The following is an 18,727-nucleotide window of genomic DNA, read 5'->3' on the forward strand; positions in this document are numbered from 1 at the left end:
TTTAGTTGCCCGATATCGGCAAATAGGGAAAGAAATTCAGTTACGGTTTCACCGAGGCTTTCGTCCTGAACTCGTCAAGTGAGTCGTGATGTTTTGGTAAGCAGGCAATCACAGTTCCCCCCATCGTCTGCACAACATGTCGGCATAGAGCGGGCTCGCAGAGGGTCAGATAAAGCTACAGCATCGGCGCCATGATGAAACTCGCCCTGGAACTGAACTGGAGATGTCTGATCTCTGACACGGCTGATCAACATGGTCGAACTTTCAGTCAAGAACGCGGGCGAGTGGCGCAGGCAGACCCCATTTAAAGAAAACTGGGTATTTGTACCCTGTTTAAGCTGCTTGGTACGAGTGTAAACTGTCGTTCTGCTTGCCGGTATTGTTGAACAAGCTTGCCGACGTCTGTCTGACGTAGCCTGTAATGTGAATTGCGCGAATGTGAAGCATCTGACCCGACGAAATAAATGACCGAAAGCTTAAAATGAGAACATACGAGCCAGAAGCAATGATACAGCGCCGAGTTGCGAAGTCCCACCATCCCGCAGCTCGATTGCTTTCTTGTTTCCTCCAGTAAACAATGCTGTTAACGTTGTTTGGTTGAGTGGGTATGCTCCGCTTTGGCTTACTGTAGAAGCATTCAACAGTAAGTTGGTGGTTAAAGCTCTTGGTTGATTAGAATTTGACAACACAGCCGAGCGCTGGGTTATAAATGTCAAGCAGCTTTTATGCCACAATTTTCTATCCAGCGCGTTTCTTTCGTCAACAGTGTAGTGGATAAAGTGTGTGATTTCAATGCAAGCTGCAGCCGTAACATTGGATTGGCTCGGCGGCCGGAAGTTCAAATCGCACACGAGAACATTTTTTTTTGCTTTTGTGGTGTTGTGCCATTTGATAACAGAAAAGGTAAGATTCCAAAGAGAAGCCGGCAAAACAACGTGAACTTCAGCAAGGAAACTGGCTGAAACCAGTACAAACAGCCAGCAGGGCTGAGTTCTGCTAAAATAGTGACCAGACAACTGAAGCGGTCGCCACACCGGTCACGTCGATAGAGAACTGTTTATGACAACGAATGAAGGATGCTTTATTTTTAAAATATCGGGTTTACAGCTGTGCAGAACGATATACACAAAGAGCGTTTGCTGGTTTAACTCTCGAATGCTCTTAGTGTGACGTTACATGTTAGTTCCGCTGCCTCCCGACGATGCGCGCATGGTCGCTTGCAGTGTTGCGGAGTTACAAGTCCGGAATTGGAATGAATCCGGAATCATTCCACATTTTCGCGACCCCGGAATGGAATGAGAATGGAATGGCGACAATACTTGAAGGAATGGAATGGGAATGGAATTAAGCGCCTTTTGCCCGGAATGGAATGGGAATGGAACTACATGTATTTTTCCCAAAATAAAGCGCACTTTTCCTTCTACGCGCTGTTTTTTTCCAAATATGCAAAAATACACAAAAAATCCCACCAGCCCAAGTTCAAACATTAGTAAGCCGGAGCCTTGAATTTAACAATAACTCAGTACTGTTAAAATCGATTGGCTGATTACAAGCACGGTATATTTATAAGCAGCGATTCTACTACAATTATGTCCTTAAATACAGCGCTGCTACGAAGTTCGTCGCGATTCTCCGCCTAATAAACGCGGCTCTAAGCCGTTGGTATCCGTCGTGGGGAACTACGCGGTGGCATCCCCCCCTATCTCTCTCACCAACTTCGCCTTGTGATTTTTTACCTTAGCGGCGCCTTCGCCCCGGCTGCGAGCTGTCTCCCCACGCATCACTTTTGTTTTTTGCGTCCGGAACCGTCGGTGATCGCATTCCACCTCGCCGTCATCGGGACGCTGGCGCGGTGCTTGTGTTCACTGCGAAATTTTGCATATCAGCTTACGCCCCATCTCCCTTCGCGCTCCCCCCTCCTCCCCCAGGACGTTTTGCAATACTGGCCCTCCTGTCTAGACACTCGGACGCCTTTGCCCGATGCAACGTCTACGAAGGACTAAAATATTGGTTCGAGAATCCACTCAAAACAGGAGAGCCCATGTGATAGGAACTGCGGTCACGCCTGCGCCTGCAAGCTGCACGCTGCAAGCTTTGTTCCTAAACGGTTCCGACCTAACAGAAAGCGAACGCTAGCCACTTTCCCTTGCTTTCCCGACTCGCAAGGGCAGTTTCCGTTGTAAATGTGACGTCAGCTGACGTGGAACGCGTGATTTCAACGGCATCTCTTTTAGTGACAGACAGCGAATTCCCGGCTCTCAAACACCTCTTTCAAGCAGCTCGCTTGTCAAGCGCAACACACAGGCAGAAGGCAACTGTACTAGTTTACTTTTTTTTTTAGAACTGATCGTTGAAGCAGCCGTCGTTTACACTTCGTGTTTTCAGAACTGAACGGCGAAGCGCCCATTTGGCTCACACCATTTTGTTACGTAATTTTGATGAATGAAACCAAAATAAACTTTTTTCGACCTTTCACGGCAGCTTGAGACCTTTATTGCAGCATACAAAATTCACGAGGAGACCTAATTGCGCTGCTGAGCACGAGGTCGCGGTTCGATTCGCGGCCGCGGCGGCCGCTTTCCTGATGGAGGCGAAAAGCAAAAACGCCCGTGTGTACGAGATTTCGGCCTAAGGTGGTCAAAATTAATCCGGAGCCCTCCACTACGGCGCGCCTCATTGCCTGCGTTGCGTCGGCGCGTTAAACCCTACAACATATCAACGAGGACACCTACGCACTTTTTTTCTGGCGTAGGGATTTCAACAACACTAGACTGACCGGCTGCCGAACGTGTCCTTCTATTATTATCGTTATCATTTTTCTTTACATCTTTTCTTTCGGTTGATCGCCCAGACCAGAAGACACTTGGGGGAACCTTCATCGCTACTCCACTGCATGCAACTCCTCAAATTAGTTATACAGGCCTCAGTTATACAATTAGTTACGCAGGCCTTGGACTCAGTTTTGCTGAGTCCAAGGCCGCAACGCATTAGCTAGAGGCAAAGGTTGCATGGTGCTAAAGTGTGAACAATCTCCCAATTTCTAAAAGAAAAAAAAAACAAGACGTACTTTAGTACACGAACCAATGCACTATCCCAGTATACACTAACGAGAGAAAAAAGAATTCTCCCAGCGCATTGGTTCTCTTTCCATGAGTGACACTTAAGCGCAAAACTTATCACAGGGACGAGAAAGGGAACGACACAGGCGCTCATCGGTTCTCATTGGTTCTCATCGAGACACCCATACAAAGGTCGCGCATACTCTAAGCACAGCCTGAACTTCCGCTCGTGCGCAGTGGATGATACTTGACGCACGTAACTAAGCTTTTCGGCAAGGGCGACATCGCATACCTGCGCACACGCAAACACAGGAAGTTCTGAACCTATCCGTGCTTTCAAGGTGGGCTTGACATGGGTGAGTGCTGACGACCTCTGCGGCCCATTATCCATATTTGGTGCAAAGGCAGGACAAGGTGCTCGAGAAATAATTCTTCCAACTGATACCACCAAATCCGGAGGTTCTGTTCCTCGTTACAAAATTATAGTTCTAACCATGCTCACGACCACTCCATACGCGTGTTAACTGCTTAAGGAATATAATGTCTTCTTCAACCATACTTTTGACAGCACAAAAATAGAACATGTCGTCACGTTAGCATTAACACATTCACGCTTAAACAATATTAAAGCATCACAACTCGTAAAGACGTGCTGACCATGCAAATAATATAACTACCTGGAGAATTGCCCCTGTGGGAACTAGTAGGGTGATTGCACTGAACGAGATATGCCACAAAGCCACTATCCCTCGACCTTGCAATGGTTATGTGTTGTGCGTATTTTAGCAGTTCTTAACGCGTGTAATAACATCAGCTTAATGGTGGGTTCATTGGTAACTTAATAATCATCCGATAAAACGTTGAGGGATTAGAGGAATGGAATTGAACTGCCCGGCAATTCCCGGAGTGGGAATGGGCGATGTTCCTGCATTCCGAGGAATTGAAAGGAATGGAATTTAGGCAACTTGTAATTCCCCGGAATTGAACTGGAATGGAATGGGGACGCCCATTCCGCAACACTGGTCGCTTGCGATGCGCCTCAAAACAAGAATTTCAAAGGCGTCTCCTAAATGCTAGAAACAATGAACTGTGAAAATATTTGGGATTTATTGTTCTCAAAATGTCATTTAAGCAGGCAAAATTAAGCAAAGGCAAATGCATTGTCTCTTCCTGACCCCTTTAAAGATATTGGCTTATGAAGGCGTATTTCAAGTTGACATGAGAAATGAAAACAATGAATGGTGGGTATAGCAAATTCTTGGTTAAGCAGGGAGCTCAGAAATTCCCAGCGTTGTTGTCTTATAAGTTGTGCGGATAGTGTGTTGTTCGCCATAATTTCTTTCCACAGTGAGCTCATACGTAAAAATTTAGAAATGTAAAGCGAATAGCCTATCTCTGAATTCCTAGCTTCTAGATTCAGTGCTAAATTTTTTGCAGGGGTCATTACAATACTCACATATTCTAGTTTGGGTATGATGATAGATTGGTCCTGGGAAAGGAGGAGGAGGAGGTAGCCTTTATTGTGGCAGGAAGACTCTACGTCAAGTGGGGGAAGGGGAAGTATAAGGTGGGGGGTTTGTAACTTGGGACATCTTAAATGTGTGAAGCTTATTCTTTCTGTGGTGTATTGTGAAGCTTGTGTCTTAAGGAATACAACTTTCTCAAACAGTCTTACAAACGTTGTCAACTTGAGATTTCAGGTTGACAACGTAGTAAACAGCCTAGTAAACCTGACATCTCAATATTTTTAGCTGTGCGCATGTTTTTAGAACCCTTGCAACGCTTTTGTGCAGCAACGTTTCGCGTTCCGCGACTCTTCGTGCTATAAAGGCGTCGTCGCAAGAGAATGCCATGAGCAGAACGCCTTGCTCCGGTTTTTTAAGCCCCGCAACACGGCGTTTCTCGCCATCCCCTTCATCACCGGGTCAGCAGTACTTTGAGTGCAGACCATCCCAGTGGCCATGTTTGCTGGCTTCAGCAGCGGCGTTGCCTGCCTGTCGCTGCTTTTGTTGACTGCCAGCATCGGCATTCCGTCATCGTCATCGCCATTCGACGCTGTTTCCCGATGCCATCAGCTCGCCTTTGTATTTCTCAACGCGTACAAGAGGTGGAGGGACGTGTCCAGAAGCCGGACGGCGGGTGCGTCTGGCATAGAGTTTCTGAAACTCTATGGCGTCTGGCACACGGTGGAAGAATATTTCTTACACCGTGGTCTGGCAAAGGCAGTGCTGTGAGCGCGGCGCCACCGCAGGCCGTGCCGCTGTCGGCTCGGAGCTCGGCTTCACGTCCCCCTCTCCACACCCGCTCTGTCGCTGTGTGTTCTTCGGTCGCCGCTTTGTGCGACGGAACGACGGCACAAATTTTTGTCGATATGCTCCATCTATTGCTCGCGCAATAATAACTACCAAATAGGACGCGATCACGCTAACGCCATTCATAAAAAGGAGGGTAACGTACCACGGGGAGAGTGTCCGAAGCCAGTGTAGGAGCCTAAATTCGTCTGCGGAAGCCAAATGAAAGTCCCCGGCTTCGGTTCCATGTTGCCCCTACCAGGGAAGATCCTGCGAAAGGAGCAAATATTTCTGCCTTTAAAGTATTGTGGAATACACCACCATGGGTATGCGCTATACTCAGTGGGCATGTAACCCTCTTCTAGACTTCAGAGTTCGCACATTTCCTTAAGAGTGCGCGTAGAGATCTATTGTGGTAGAACCACCTGGTTCTGGCGCTCCAAGTTATTGATTGATTGCTCCATTGCCTGATTGATTGCTTGCTTGCTTGATTGCTTGATTGATTGATTGATTGATTGATTGATTGATTGATTGATTGATTGATTGATTGATTGATTGATTGATTGATTGATTGATTGATTGATTGATTGATTGATCCTTTTGACTGGCTACGATGAGTTATAACTGCACTTTGAGAGAGATGAAGCTATGGTGCCGTGACTGCTGTACATCGAAACATTCGAATTTCAGTAGCACGTGAATTACTTCATAGGCGTAACAGCGTAATAACTGAATAAATATGTTCGCTCGCAAAACAGTGTAATCAGTGCAAACATATTCATGGCGAAACATGGTAAAAAAAGGCGCAAATAAAAACTATATCTACAGTCGAGAGATTTTTCTTGTCTTCTCCCTGTCAGCATAGGTTTTATTTACGTCTCGTTCAGCCCGCGAAATCATGAGCCATCTAGCCCAACACAGCGTAGTTCTCATATACACGGTGGGTCACGGGCCTACCCAGGAGGAGTGTTGTGGTGTCAAAACACCGTGCGAAATTTTCTAACTGGCGGACACCCCTTCTTTCCGTCTGTCTTTCCACCCATGCTTTTTACACTTCATCTTACTTTAAATGTAAAAACGAGAGTAAGGCGAGAAAACGGAAATAAGATACTCTTTGGGCGCGGTGTAGCCTTTTTTTTACCGGCGGGGTATAACCCCCTAAAAACATTTTCTTGCTATGCCACTGTGGTGAGTCATACCCCAGTACTTTGCCCTTCCCAAACCCTCTGCATCGCCCCGGCGTATCGAGAAAGAATGTGCAATAAATGTTCCAAACAAGATAACAAAGAACTGTGCCTGGAGGTGGGATAGAGGGAGAAAATATAGAAGGCACGAATCAAACATATGCTAAAGCCTGTCGTTTGTGAATTATCCAGTACAAATTTCGGTCACACTTTTTTTTCTGATTGTCATTTGTTACATCAATGACGCTGCCCTCGAACCTAGAATCTCCAAGAAAAATGTCCTAACTGCCTTACCCTAATACATAAAAAACACGTACGTGGACAGTGCCGATACATTATCTTTCTCTCATACTCGTTGTCCGCATTGGCAGAGATTACCGAGCGACGCGTAACTAATGGCGGCGCCCGCGCAGTGACGTAACCGCACTGACCCCGGTGCCCCTTGGGCGGCGCGCGCCACATTTCTCGGAGCCACTCGACGCCGCGCGTGCCCGCGTTATCGACGTGGTCGCGTGCCGGCAGGCGTGCGGCTCTCGGGAACCAGGATGAGGCGGCGTGTAGAGGGCGGTCCACAATCAAGGCGGGTGTGAGTCACGAGTTAGCGAACTTCTTCGATTAGGCCATTGGGAGATGCAATTAGGGCAACGCTATACCGCACACCACACTGCGGTAGAACAGGCTCGCACGCACCGTCGAGCGAGCGAGAGAGAGCTACCGTGATTGACCCCAAAAAACAACGGGGCTGACGGAGGCAAGGTACGGAAATGCATGAGTAAATCTTGCTTTCGAGCTTACGGAACCTACACATGTGGGAGTCGGAGCAAGGAAATGCAAACAGACCGACTGTCTTCGCCAGCAAAAGCAACAGTGTAGTCCGAATTCACAGCGCCATGGAGGCGCAGTTATGTACCCAGGGGCGTTTTCCGTACAACCCCTGCTAATATGTTGCCCCCTTTTCCTTTTTGACGCTACCGTAACATTATAAAATGCACTTCATTGACATTATTCATTAATTCGGGTCGCCGATCCTCTATACTCTCCGTCACCTCGGGAGGCAACAAACTGCGTTCCGAACGCATAGCAATTTAATGCTAGTGCCGAAGTCGTATATAACAGCCCGATGCTTTTCCATTCTAGCAATGACTAATCTTGTTGAACGGGTTCTGACATAGGGGTTAAAAAGCGTATTAAAAACGCCCGGTTAAAAACGTACGAACACAGGCGCAGAAGCACATGTGCGCGCTCACGCACACGCGCACACACACACTCACAGACGCACGCACTCACGCAAACACTTGAGGGCCGACTTCGAAGACGCACTTCTCTAGCCACCAGGAAATTTTTTTAAAGCCAAGTAGTTTTTCGTTTTGCTTGCATCCATTTTCCGAAATTAAACAGGTGCCCTAAACTCGCCACTGAAAAAGCCAATTTCGGAATTTTTCGTTAACAATCATCTGTAGCTGTACATCCTATGTCAAATAATTCCGCTTAGCCCTAAAACGCACAGGGAAAACGCCTTCATGCTACCGTAATAAGTCGCTAGAAACGTGTACGGTTGAGGAACCGGGTCAAACCATTACAGAAAAGGGAAATTGTGCATGTGCAACGACTCAAGTTGAATACGAACACCGTAAAAATATTTTGAATAACTCTCAATATATTTGACGTAATTGGAGGTTTAAGGTTACTGCTGATATAGTTACGGCTACTGTTTACATACGTTTAAGATCTGATAGAGGATTTCCTTAAACTCGGAACTGCACGCAAATAAATTGTTGACCTCAATAATGACTGTTCTGAATCCCTCTGCACGACAGTCAATCACTAAGAGTAATCAATACGGAAAAAAACTGTGGGAAACTGGAAAGTTGCATCCCGGAGTTTTCATAGAAAGCAGCTCGGGATGATGTAAATCATCCAGAAATTCGTATGTATGTATGTATGTATGTATGTATGTATGTATGTATGTATGTATGTATGTATGTATGTATGTATGTATGTATGTATGTATGTATGTATGTATGTATGTATGTATGTATGTATGTATGTATGTATGTATGTATGTATGTATGGCATCACATCATCATCATCATCATCATCATCACCAGCCTATCTACGCCCACTGGAGAGCAAAGACCTCTCCCATTAATCTCCAACTAGCCCGGTCCTGCGCTAACTCCGACCATTTTATCCCTGCAAACATCTTGATCTCATCTGCCTATCTAACGTACTGCCGCCCCCTGCTACGCTTGCCTTCTCTAGGGATCCACTCTGTTACCCTTAATGACCAACGGGCATCTTGCCTTCGCATTGCATGCCATGCCCACGTCCATTTCTTCTTAATTTCAGCTAACATGTCCATAACACGCATTTGTTCCCTCACCCACTCCGCTCTCGTCTTGTCCCTTGATGTTACACCTCTCATCTTCAGTTCCATTGCCCGCTGAGTCGTTCTCAATTTAAGTTGAACACTCTTAGTGAGCCCGCAAGTTTATACCCCGTGGGTGAGTACCGGTAATAGGCAGCTGTCATGCACTTTCTTCTTGAGGGACAAGGGTAGGCTGCCATTCATTATCTGAGAATATCTGCCGTATGCACTCCACACCATTCTTATCCTTCTAAATATCTCTGCCTCATGGTTGGGAACTGGGGTCACAACTTGGCGTAAGTAGATATATTCGCTTACCACTTCCACTGCCTCGCCACCTATCTCAAACCGCTGTGCTGTCCCTAGGTCATTGATCATTACTTTGGTTTTCTGCATATTAGTTTTCAGGTCCACGGTTCTACTCTGTTTGTCCAGTTCGGAAAGCATGCTTTGCAATTCGTCCCCCGAATTACTTAGCAAGACAACGTCATCGGCAAATCTGAGGTTGCTGCCATTAATTCTTACTCCCACCTGTTCCCAATCCAATGTTCTGAATACTTGTAACCATGCTGTGAATAATATTGGAGGGATTGTGCCTCCTTGTCTGACGCCCTTCCTTATAGGTATTTTACTGCTCTCCTTATGGAGGATGATCGTAGCTTTGGGCCCATTGTAGATATCCACTAGTATTCTTACATAATGGTCATCTACACCCTGGTTCCATAATGCCTGAATGACTGCTGAGGTTTCGACCGAGTCAAATGCTTTCTCGTAATGTATGAAGGCTATATATAGGGGTTCAGTATACTCAGCACACTTCTCTATCACTTGATTGATCGTGTGAATATGGTGCATTGTTGAACAGCCCTTACGGAACCCTGCTTGTTCTTTAGGTTGACTGAAATTTAAGGTTGCAGAAATTCTGTTAGCGCTTACCTTTGTAAGTACCTTGTAGACAACTGACAGTAAGCTGATCGGCCTGTAATTTTTCAAGTCCTTCATGTCACCTTTCTTATGGATAGGGATGATGTTCGCATTCTTCCAAGATTCTGGTACACTTGCGGTCATTAGGCATTGCGTATACAGGTTTGCGAGTTTTTCAAGTACAATTTCTCCGCCATCCTTCAAGAGGTCTGCTGTTATCTGATCCTCATCAGGTGCTTTGCCCCCTTTCGTTTCTCTCAAAGCCTTCCTTACATCTCCTATCGTTACTGGTGGGATTTCTATCTCCTCTGAACTATTTTCTCGTTCGGGATTATCCTGGATGTCCCGGATACTGTGCAGATCCCTTCAGAACTCCTCGGCGACTGTGACTATTTTATCCCTATTTGTGATGCCATTGCCTTGCTTGTGTTTAAGTGCATACAAAAAGAAGAGTTAAAAAGGGTTAAAAAGAAGGTCCCCTTCACCCCGAGTAGTCCGAGTCGCGCTGGCTACCACCCCAAAGCTCAGGAAGCAAAAATACCTTAACATAAATACCGCAGAAAGTGAAGGGGAAAATAGCCCCGCCGGTAGCGTAGTGGTCATCGCACCAGACGCGTATTCTGGAGGTGGTGGGTTCGGATCCCACCCGGCGGGCATTTTTTCTCCACTTTCTGTCTTTCCAAATTCCTTATCTGTTTCAATTTTGAGCAAACCGTGCTGTCTTTTGTCAAGGCAAAGATAGATTATGGATACTGAAGTCACATGCGGGTGTGAGCTGGTAGTGGTTGTACTCTGTGAAAGTGACTACACCTCGCCGCTCATTTTCGTAAAAACCCCGGACAAGCGGCCTAGGCCGCATGACGATTACAGCGGATAAACGCATTAACTGTAAACCCGACTTATCCAACAGCAAGCTTGGTGTGAAAATAATCTAACATGGTGTAATGTCCACGCTAGATATGGTCAGGTCCCCCTGTCCAACACGCCAGTTGCTACACTGCTTTCATCTGCCTTCTTGGCCCATTTCAACATATGATGTTAAACTTTGGCCTAAAGAACCCACGGTATTGTTTCTCTGACTCCATGAACGGTGTGTTGCAGGGGAGAGCTCCTTACCTAGCTAGTTCTTTCCTACCTTGACGGTGTGGCCGCCTTCTCCGACAGGTGAAGGGAACAGATCAAGCATCTTCAGGTTGTGCTGGAAAGGCTTCGGGATGCACGGCTCCAGTGCGGGCAGAAAAAGTGCCCTAGGTACCGCTGAAGTCGGCTACCTAGGTAGAATACAGTGTCTGCTGTGGTCGACGTTGAACCTACGTGCTGTATGTGTTCGCTGTAGTGGACTATTGTCGTTCGCATACCAAGTTGGGGGTTAGGACTTCTCTGGGTCAAGCAGGATATTATGTACTAACACTACACTAAAGAGTACTGCAATATAGTAGTGCTATAATTGACTCTTTCCAAGATATAGAATCTATAAATGTCATTTTAACTGCGAAGAAAGTGGCCGCGTACCAGAAGCTAACACAGGTCGTGACGGAAGGGCTGCTACTAAATGCACGCGGGTTTTAAAATTTTCATCATTCAGTGTATCGCGAGTGACCGAGACCTGGGAGCGGTGCCCTGCCAGCAGAATGTCGAGGGTATACGGAACGGCCAGATGAAGAGCGGAAGCGTTACTTAACTAGGGGGCTGAAAATACGGCGTAAATGGCAAAGAAATTGGCACGTGGATGGCACACAAAATGTCTGACTGCTGAAAGAATGAAACAGGTCGATGAATCCTCAAAATGACACTGCTTTTCTGTGTCCATGAACTTTCGCACTTCAGCAGGAAACTCAGGAGCAGGGAGAAAGAGAAGAATGCCTTTGCCTTGTATGGACCATACGAAACTGGCCTGCAACAACCGACTTCGCTGTTAAAACCGATCACTGCCCTTTAACTTCGTAAAATAGCGTGTAGTCAAAGAAAGGCCTGTTTTTTTGCTGGAAGAGACGATTGGTGTAGCGGAGAAGCAGCGCAAAGATGCTCACGCGTTCATAGGTGATTTTAGGAATACGTGTACCTTTTTTTTCTGATGCACAAGAAAAACAAAAACACCGTTGTACCTAAATTTGGCTGGACGCCAAGTTCCCTCAGGTGGTCTACAATATTTCGTAACTCTCCATCAATGCGTGCCCCATAGCCCACCAGCCCCTTCGGTGTGTAATACCCCCAACCATAAATCGGTGTAAGCGCAATTCGGTGCCATCATTGTTTACAAATATTACTACTGTTTCCACAGCCTCCCGGGGAGGGCGTTCCAGCAGCAGCCCAAGGTCCGCAGTTACGGCAACAAGCGCCCAGAAAAATCGGAGAAGCGGACAGTACCAGGTGTTATTCGCTAATAAGCGTCACTGGTTTTCCACGGTTCAGAGGAAAAAAAAAAGACTAAAAACAATGCTTTGCTGTCATCCCTGCCACCTCTCTTGGGCGTGTATCTCCAGTTAGAGAGAAGGAGCCTCTAATGGGCTAATGGATGGATGGGCTAATGCTCGAAGTTAAGGTGGTACGTTTTCCGTCCTCAATCTGGTTTTCTGACTGCCCTGGTTCGTATTGATAGCGTCAGAAGGCGTACGATTTTCTCTTTTGAAGAAGGCCGCTTCAAACGTTTTTCTCAGACTGCGCGACCGGTGGTATAATGTTTGGCAGCTAGTAACGCTCCGCACTTTGCCGCTTGTGCATTTACGGGCCATTTTTGTGGCTAAAACGACATGGTATTTCTGTATAATAAGCGGGCACATTCGTATGATGTAAACGGGCTTTTATGCCGCTCTCAAAATGATGACGCAGATTTAATGCAGTTGGCACATGTCATCAGCTTCTGCCCCTATAACAGGGCCTGAGTCCCTGACTCTTTAATGACTTCAATACGTGGTTTTGTGCTACCAGCGTCACGACGTCGGACGTGGTAGCTAAGGCGGCAAACATATATACCATGACTTAATATCTCTGGTATTTTTTGCTAAATACACCCTTAATTACATTTTGTACGACTTACACTGCATGTAGTCAGCTTCTCATAAAGGTTTGATTCCTTTTTCATTTATGCACTGGCCTTCCTATGGTACGTGAGACAACGCACGTGATTCAGTGAGTTCAAATGAGGCGAAGTTAAATCGCTCTGAAATTGAACTAGTGTGAATTCGCAAAAATTATTTACCGATCATGCAGCAAAAGAAAGACACAGAAGAATTAGGTTCATCAGCTTCGAAGTCTTAGCGGAGCCTGGCTGTGTTTCTTCACACCCCGCAAGGCGAATAAAACAAAAAGCTGGGCCTGTTGGAGTATTTACAGCGTTGTAGCGCAGAACACCCAGGGAAAAAAGGAATCCTTCCAACTGCGAAGTTCTAATGTTTCCACGCAAGGGCGCGGGGACAGCAGAGGGTATGTTTATTGAGATTTCTTAGGTCCCCTTTGCGTGCCGTGGAGGTGAAAACACACAAACGCGGGTACAGATTTTTGCCAGTTTCCGCGAGTATTGAAAGTGCGGATCTCAGTAGGCGTGACGGATGGGCAACACGACGATCGGAAATAAGTGGTGGTGAACCCCGCTATTCTCTGGGAACGTTCCGAATGACTACCCCTTCAAGTAAACTGTCATTTGCTTTGCAAGGAAAAACGAAACGAATTCATTCCTCGCAATCATGAGCAGCACACGCTTGTTCATTCGCTTCTTCCCTGACCGCCTGCCGTAAGTGCCACATTTTTTGCTAGTGCCCAGTGATAATCTTCCTTACGGGCTTATTGCTCTAAGATATTTGTTAGGAGTAGCGCATGACATTTTAATGCTTGCCGCTGTGCGCACGCCCGAAGAGTCGTTGCTCGTAAGAGAGAACCGCACTGCTCGTGAGCTTCGGACCTACGTAGGTCCGAAGCTTCCATTACGACAAGCAGTGAAGCAGGGTTGTATGGAAGGTTTATTCCTTTCCGCTCACACAGGGGAATTGTACCATCTATTTGAGCACAAAGCGTGTAAGCACGGCTAGCCTAGTCGCACTCCGGTAATGTATTACATGCTAGTTGCGGTCCCTGTAGGTTAATCACGGAACAGAAAAACCACACACTAAATAATTTTAATTCTCGTTAACACGCCGCTGGTCCTGAGTAGGCGACGTAGACGAGACGCGCTGTTGTAAACTGCTCAAAATTGTTTAACGGGCCCCGAAATCCCTGACAATACAGGCATTTACAAATTTCACCTTTACCGCACGAAAAAAAAAAGAGCTTTGAATCATACTGATGCCCTTCTGGCCAAAAGCACAGTCCCTGTTATTACTGAGGCGCCACTGCTGGTATCACTAATGAACCAAATATAAGTTAACCTGAAAATAACGCGTGGTTACTTCAGAATCCGTCTGCAAGATATTGGTTTTATTGATTGATCATTAGGTTTAACGCGCCGGCGTTACGCAGGTGATGCGGCGCGCTGTAGTGGAAGCCTCGGATTAATTCGGGCCTCCTGGTTATCTTTAACGCGCGCCGAAGTCCCTAAAACAGGCGTTTTCGTTTTTCGCCTCCATCAGAAAGGCGCCCGCCGCGGACGCCGTCTGTAGATAAAAGTACGTGTTCGAATAGAATTTGTCCGTTAGATTATTTCTTAATACATTTTGTTCAGAAGTTGTCCCCAGCTAAGTGGGACAGGCGGACCCGTAGGAAGAAACTCAAGCACGTACTCCGCGCAAAAAAAAATAAAAAATAAAGAGCTGTAATGCTGCAAACAAAAATTTCCTCCTTTTTTCTGTGGCGCCCGATAACCTTATTTCATGCACTTTGTAGTCTGAGCATTTATTCATGTGTCCGCAAGGAAGTGTTGTTCAAGTCTTTTATTCGCATGCAGCTGAGTGTCAAAATCTCACATAAACGTTTATTGGCAGCAGCGGATTAGCGCTGCAGATAGTTTCGCTATTGCCCCTCTTGCGTCCAAAGATCCGTCGCGGTGGCAAGACGTTGTGCTGCTGAGCAGGAGGACACGGGTTCAATTCCTGGTCATGGCGGCCGCTTTTCTGATGGAGGAGGAAAGCGGAAACGCCCGTGTGTTCGATATTTTGGAGCACATGAAAGATCCCCAGGCGGTCAAAATTAACCCGGAGCCCTCCACCACGGCGCGCCTCCTCGCCTGTGTAGCGTCGGCGCGTTCAACCCCACAATCAATAAATCTCCCACAGTCTGAGGCTCAGTGGGAAAACCTTGCATCTTGATCGAAATGCCGTATGGTTCGTTAGCTGCCCGGACGCTTGCTGCACCAACGGACAATTTCTGCGCCGTTTTGTAGACGAGGATTCATGGCAGTCCTTGAATCCGCCCATAATGACTCGCAAAAGCGATAATGCGCTTTCCCTCAAGAAAACACAGACATTACGCGCTGCAACGATAAGCATCTCACCACGGGAGCAAACAAAGTTGCCCCGCAAACCTGTTTGGGCCGGCATTCTTTGTTGTTTTGTGAATTGGTGTCAGCCTACGCCGCGAGCTTCGAGTCGCAAATAGCTGATGACTGATAGCGGTACCATTGGGCGAACAGGGGAAAGGGGAACTAGCAGCCAGAGCAGCTCACGAAAGCAGCGGTAACACGGGCTCTTGTCTTGCGAATGGATCACTCACACTGCTCTGAGAGCTGAGCAACGAGGGGGGGGGGGGGGGGGGGGCGGGGGGGGGGGGAGCATGGGTGTGACATAACGCGCCGTAAGACAACTTTTCCCGTACTCGCTTTGCGCATTTTCTCAGCCGCACAAGTACAGTGTCCTAGAATATGCCGGTGCACCATACCCCCAAGGGTGAAACCACAAGTGACGTAAAAAAATCATGCATCCCTCCATCCAACGACGACGATAGTTTAGCGCAAAGCGTTCTCGGGATGGATTAATTTATTGGCATATCCCACACTGCGAGTATGTGCTACTATGCAGGTACGCGGCACTTTTCTAGAATACCCGCAGCAACTATCGGGTGGGCACTACGTAGATCTAACGTTTGGGTTTTGGGTGTACGCCGCAAAGTGGTACCTGCTGCCTGGCTTTCGCTTCGGCCATGATACCATGATATTTTGTTTTGCGTTCTGGAACATGTAAATGTAGGCGAGGTTGTCAAGGAGGGAGTACGCACAGCGTACAATGAATGCTCCACAAAATGAATCGTCAACAAAAATGTCACAAAAAGTATACCCATCTTGTCTTTTCTCAGGCAGGGATGCGCAGCGTCCCCTCTGTTATTTTGAGTTTTTTGAAACCCTTTTGTTTAAAAATAATTCACCCCACTGAGTTAACTGGCTTTCGATTTGCTGGAGTGAGGTGAAACTGCTTACATACGCTGACGACGTAGCTGTTTTCTGTGAACACAAGGAAAGCATTAGCAAAGCGATTGGGATTACCAAATATTTTTTCAGGTAACGAATAGTTCTTTTAACTTGTCGAAATATAGGGGTTTTTTTCATGGGGAGTGGTGATCGGCACCGTGTGTGTTTGAGAACGGGGTGTGGTCGCGCACGCCCATGCGCTATATGGGGGTACCTTTGGACCTGTGCGAACAAAACGACAAGTGCTGGGAAGGGGAAACAGCAAGGTTGCGTGAAAAGACAAAATGGGGTGGTCGCGCCTTTTCGGTTTTTGCAGGTGCCACAGACGGCAATCTTTTTCTTTTAGTCAAGCTGTCGTACGGGTTACAAATCCTTCATTGTTCGAGAGTTCATGTTCAGAGAATACATCGTCTGTTAATTTACTGATTTCATATGGTCATCGGTGGGGGGGCGCTGTAGTAGAACTAATCTCTTTCGGCGGGTGAGGGAGGATGGTGAAGGTCTATGTCACATTTATGCCAGACAGCTTGTCAACCGGTCTTTGTTTTTAGGAGACTCGGAAGAACCCTTTACATGTACTTTCATGCGAAGAGCACTAGCCAGTGCATTGCCTATGTTCATTGTTTCCTCTGCGAATGAAATATGTGGTACAATCAAAAGCTATATGAAGGAAGTAGTGGACTCGTTCAAATTTCTTACAGTGCGGGTTTCCCTCTACTACCTAACAACCGTATCAAGGAAGACCCTCACTAAGACTTTGAAGGAAATGCTGTTCCCGGTGCCCTTGTATTGATCGTTACGCACCAGCGTTCCTGGTCAGGATGTTTTATCTCGTGTAAAATAAATGACTGTACTAGCGCCCGTGAAAACACTCTTTTTTAAGTTACACACTAACACCCTCCCTGTTAAAACTAGGATGGAAAAAAAGGTTGGTTTGTTGCCTGGTCAACAAATTGCACATTATGTGGAAAACCAGAAACGGTTGAACATGTGTTCACGGAGTGCTGGGATGCCATTTTTTCTGGGGTGTGTTGCAAAGGACTTTAAAGAAAGACCTGCCCGTTTCACCAGATGGCATACGATTTCTATCTGTACAAAGTGATAGTAGTGTGCCGTACGATCTTATCATGGCTCTAGGCCTGCATGCCATTTGAAGGTCGAGGATGGCGGTGCGCCATGCCGATCCTCAAGCGCTCACTGTGAGCAAGTACTCTGCACAAAGTATATCCATGCTGTGCGAGATCCACAAGTTACAAGACCCTGACCACGAGTGGCTGCCAGTTTTGTAAGAGCTGTGTACTTTTGATGTTTATTTGAAGTTTTTCCGTCAGCCAAAGCATGGCAGAGTGTATTTAATCTATCCTTGAGTTGACCTGTGATCTTGAAAAACGGTATAATAAAAAAATGCTGAAATGAAGCAATCCGATAGACGGCGTCTTCGTAATGTGAGAGACCCAAGTGCGATTCCGGCCACGGGAAGCGTTTTTTTTCTTTCCCACTTCACCCACGAACATTAATCATCTTCAGAGAAAGTTGCTTTCCTTCACGGCATATTGGCGGGCAACGGCATCATTGAGGACACTCAAGCTTCGCTTTAAAAGGTTATGCGGTTTCCTCCGTGCTCCCTAATACTTCGTTGGTGGCGACGGTGCACCGAGAACTGCTCTTGGCGCTGCAAAGGTTGACTCACAACTCCCTGGTCCTGCCCGACCACTGGTAGGCGCTGAAAATCGCGAGATCATTTTGAGCGAAAATCGAAGTGTTCCTCTTCGCCCAATGGGTGCCGCTATGATATACTTCGAAGTGACGGTGCGGCGGCGATTACGTGACGAAAAACTCATTTCTGGCTCCCTCTTGTTGCTTCGCCGCACTGTGACCCACTTTCAGGTGTAGTTTCGTTGTCTCTATTAAACGAAAAGGCTGTGTTACTGCGCCTTAAACTGCAATGGTGCACCTCAGAACGGGGTACGGAACACTGATGTTCATGCCCATGGTTTATGATACTCATCACCGAAAGTAGTTGGCGAATTGAACACGCCGCTTAACAGCGGGCGGAAATGTGTAACGTTTCGCATATCGAAGTATATAATAAATGCTCCGCTTATTTTGTTAAGGCTTGTTGTCCAAAGGTAATCATAAGCATAGCAAAACACAGCATCTGCTGCGTGTTTGTATGGTTCGACCGTTATAGCTATAGCGCTATAGCTAGTCGACTTAAAACCACGTGTGTACAGCACGCGACGCGCGCCGGCCGTACTAAGTCACCTTGGTCATCCTGTTTCCCTCCCTCCATTACTATCTGGATCGATTTTATGTCCTAATAGAGCCTAAATGAATGCATGCTTATTTGGAACACACGATAGCCCTTGTACCTGCATGGGCATGGGGAGGGAAAGCGGGCTTGATCAATCTACAGGCAATCTGTACTGTACAGAGGCCGCTAAGAGCGCGCCACTACGATTACATTTGCGTGCAGTGAATTGGAGGATTCAGTAAACGAGGGACACTTTCTCCACCTGCTACACCCAGTGCCCGATGCGCTCTGTCAACGCGTTTTGGGACGCACACAA

At 46.8% G+C, this 18,727-nt stretch overlaps 1 non-coding gene across 1 annotated transcript; it reads left to right on the forward strand.

Annotated features, from left to right (window-relative positions):
* Window positions 1-10,407: 10,407 nt before the first annotated feature.
* On the forward strand, window positions 10,408-10,480 carry Trnat-cgu (transfer RNA threonine (anticodon CGU)). The gene has a single exon. It is a non-coding gene; the product is annotated as a tRNA-Thr (tRNA).
* The last annotated feature ends 8,247 nt before the right edge of the window (window positions 10,481-18,727 follow it).

The sequence above is a fragment of the Haemaphysalis longicornis genome, unplaced genomic scaffold (genome assembly GCF_048455015.1).
Source record: "Haemaphysalis longicornis isolate Haplotype H1 unplaced genomic scaffold, Haemaphysalis longicornis Haplotype H1 scaffold_1, whole genome shotgun sequence".
Lineage (NCBI taxonomy): Eukaryota > Metazoa > Arthropoda > Arachnida > Ixodida > Ixodidae > Haemaphysalis > Haemaphysalis longicornis.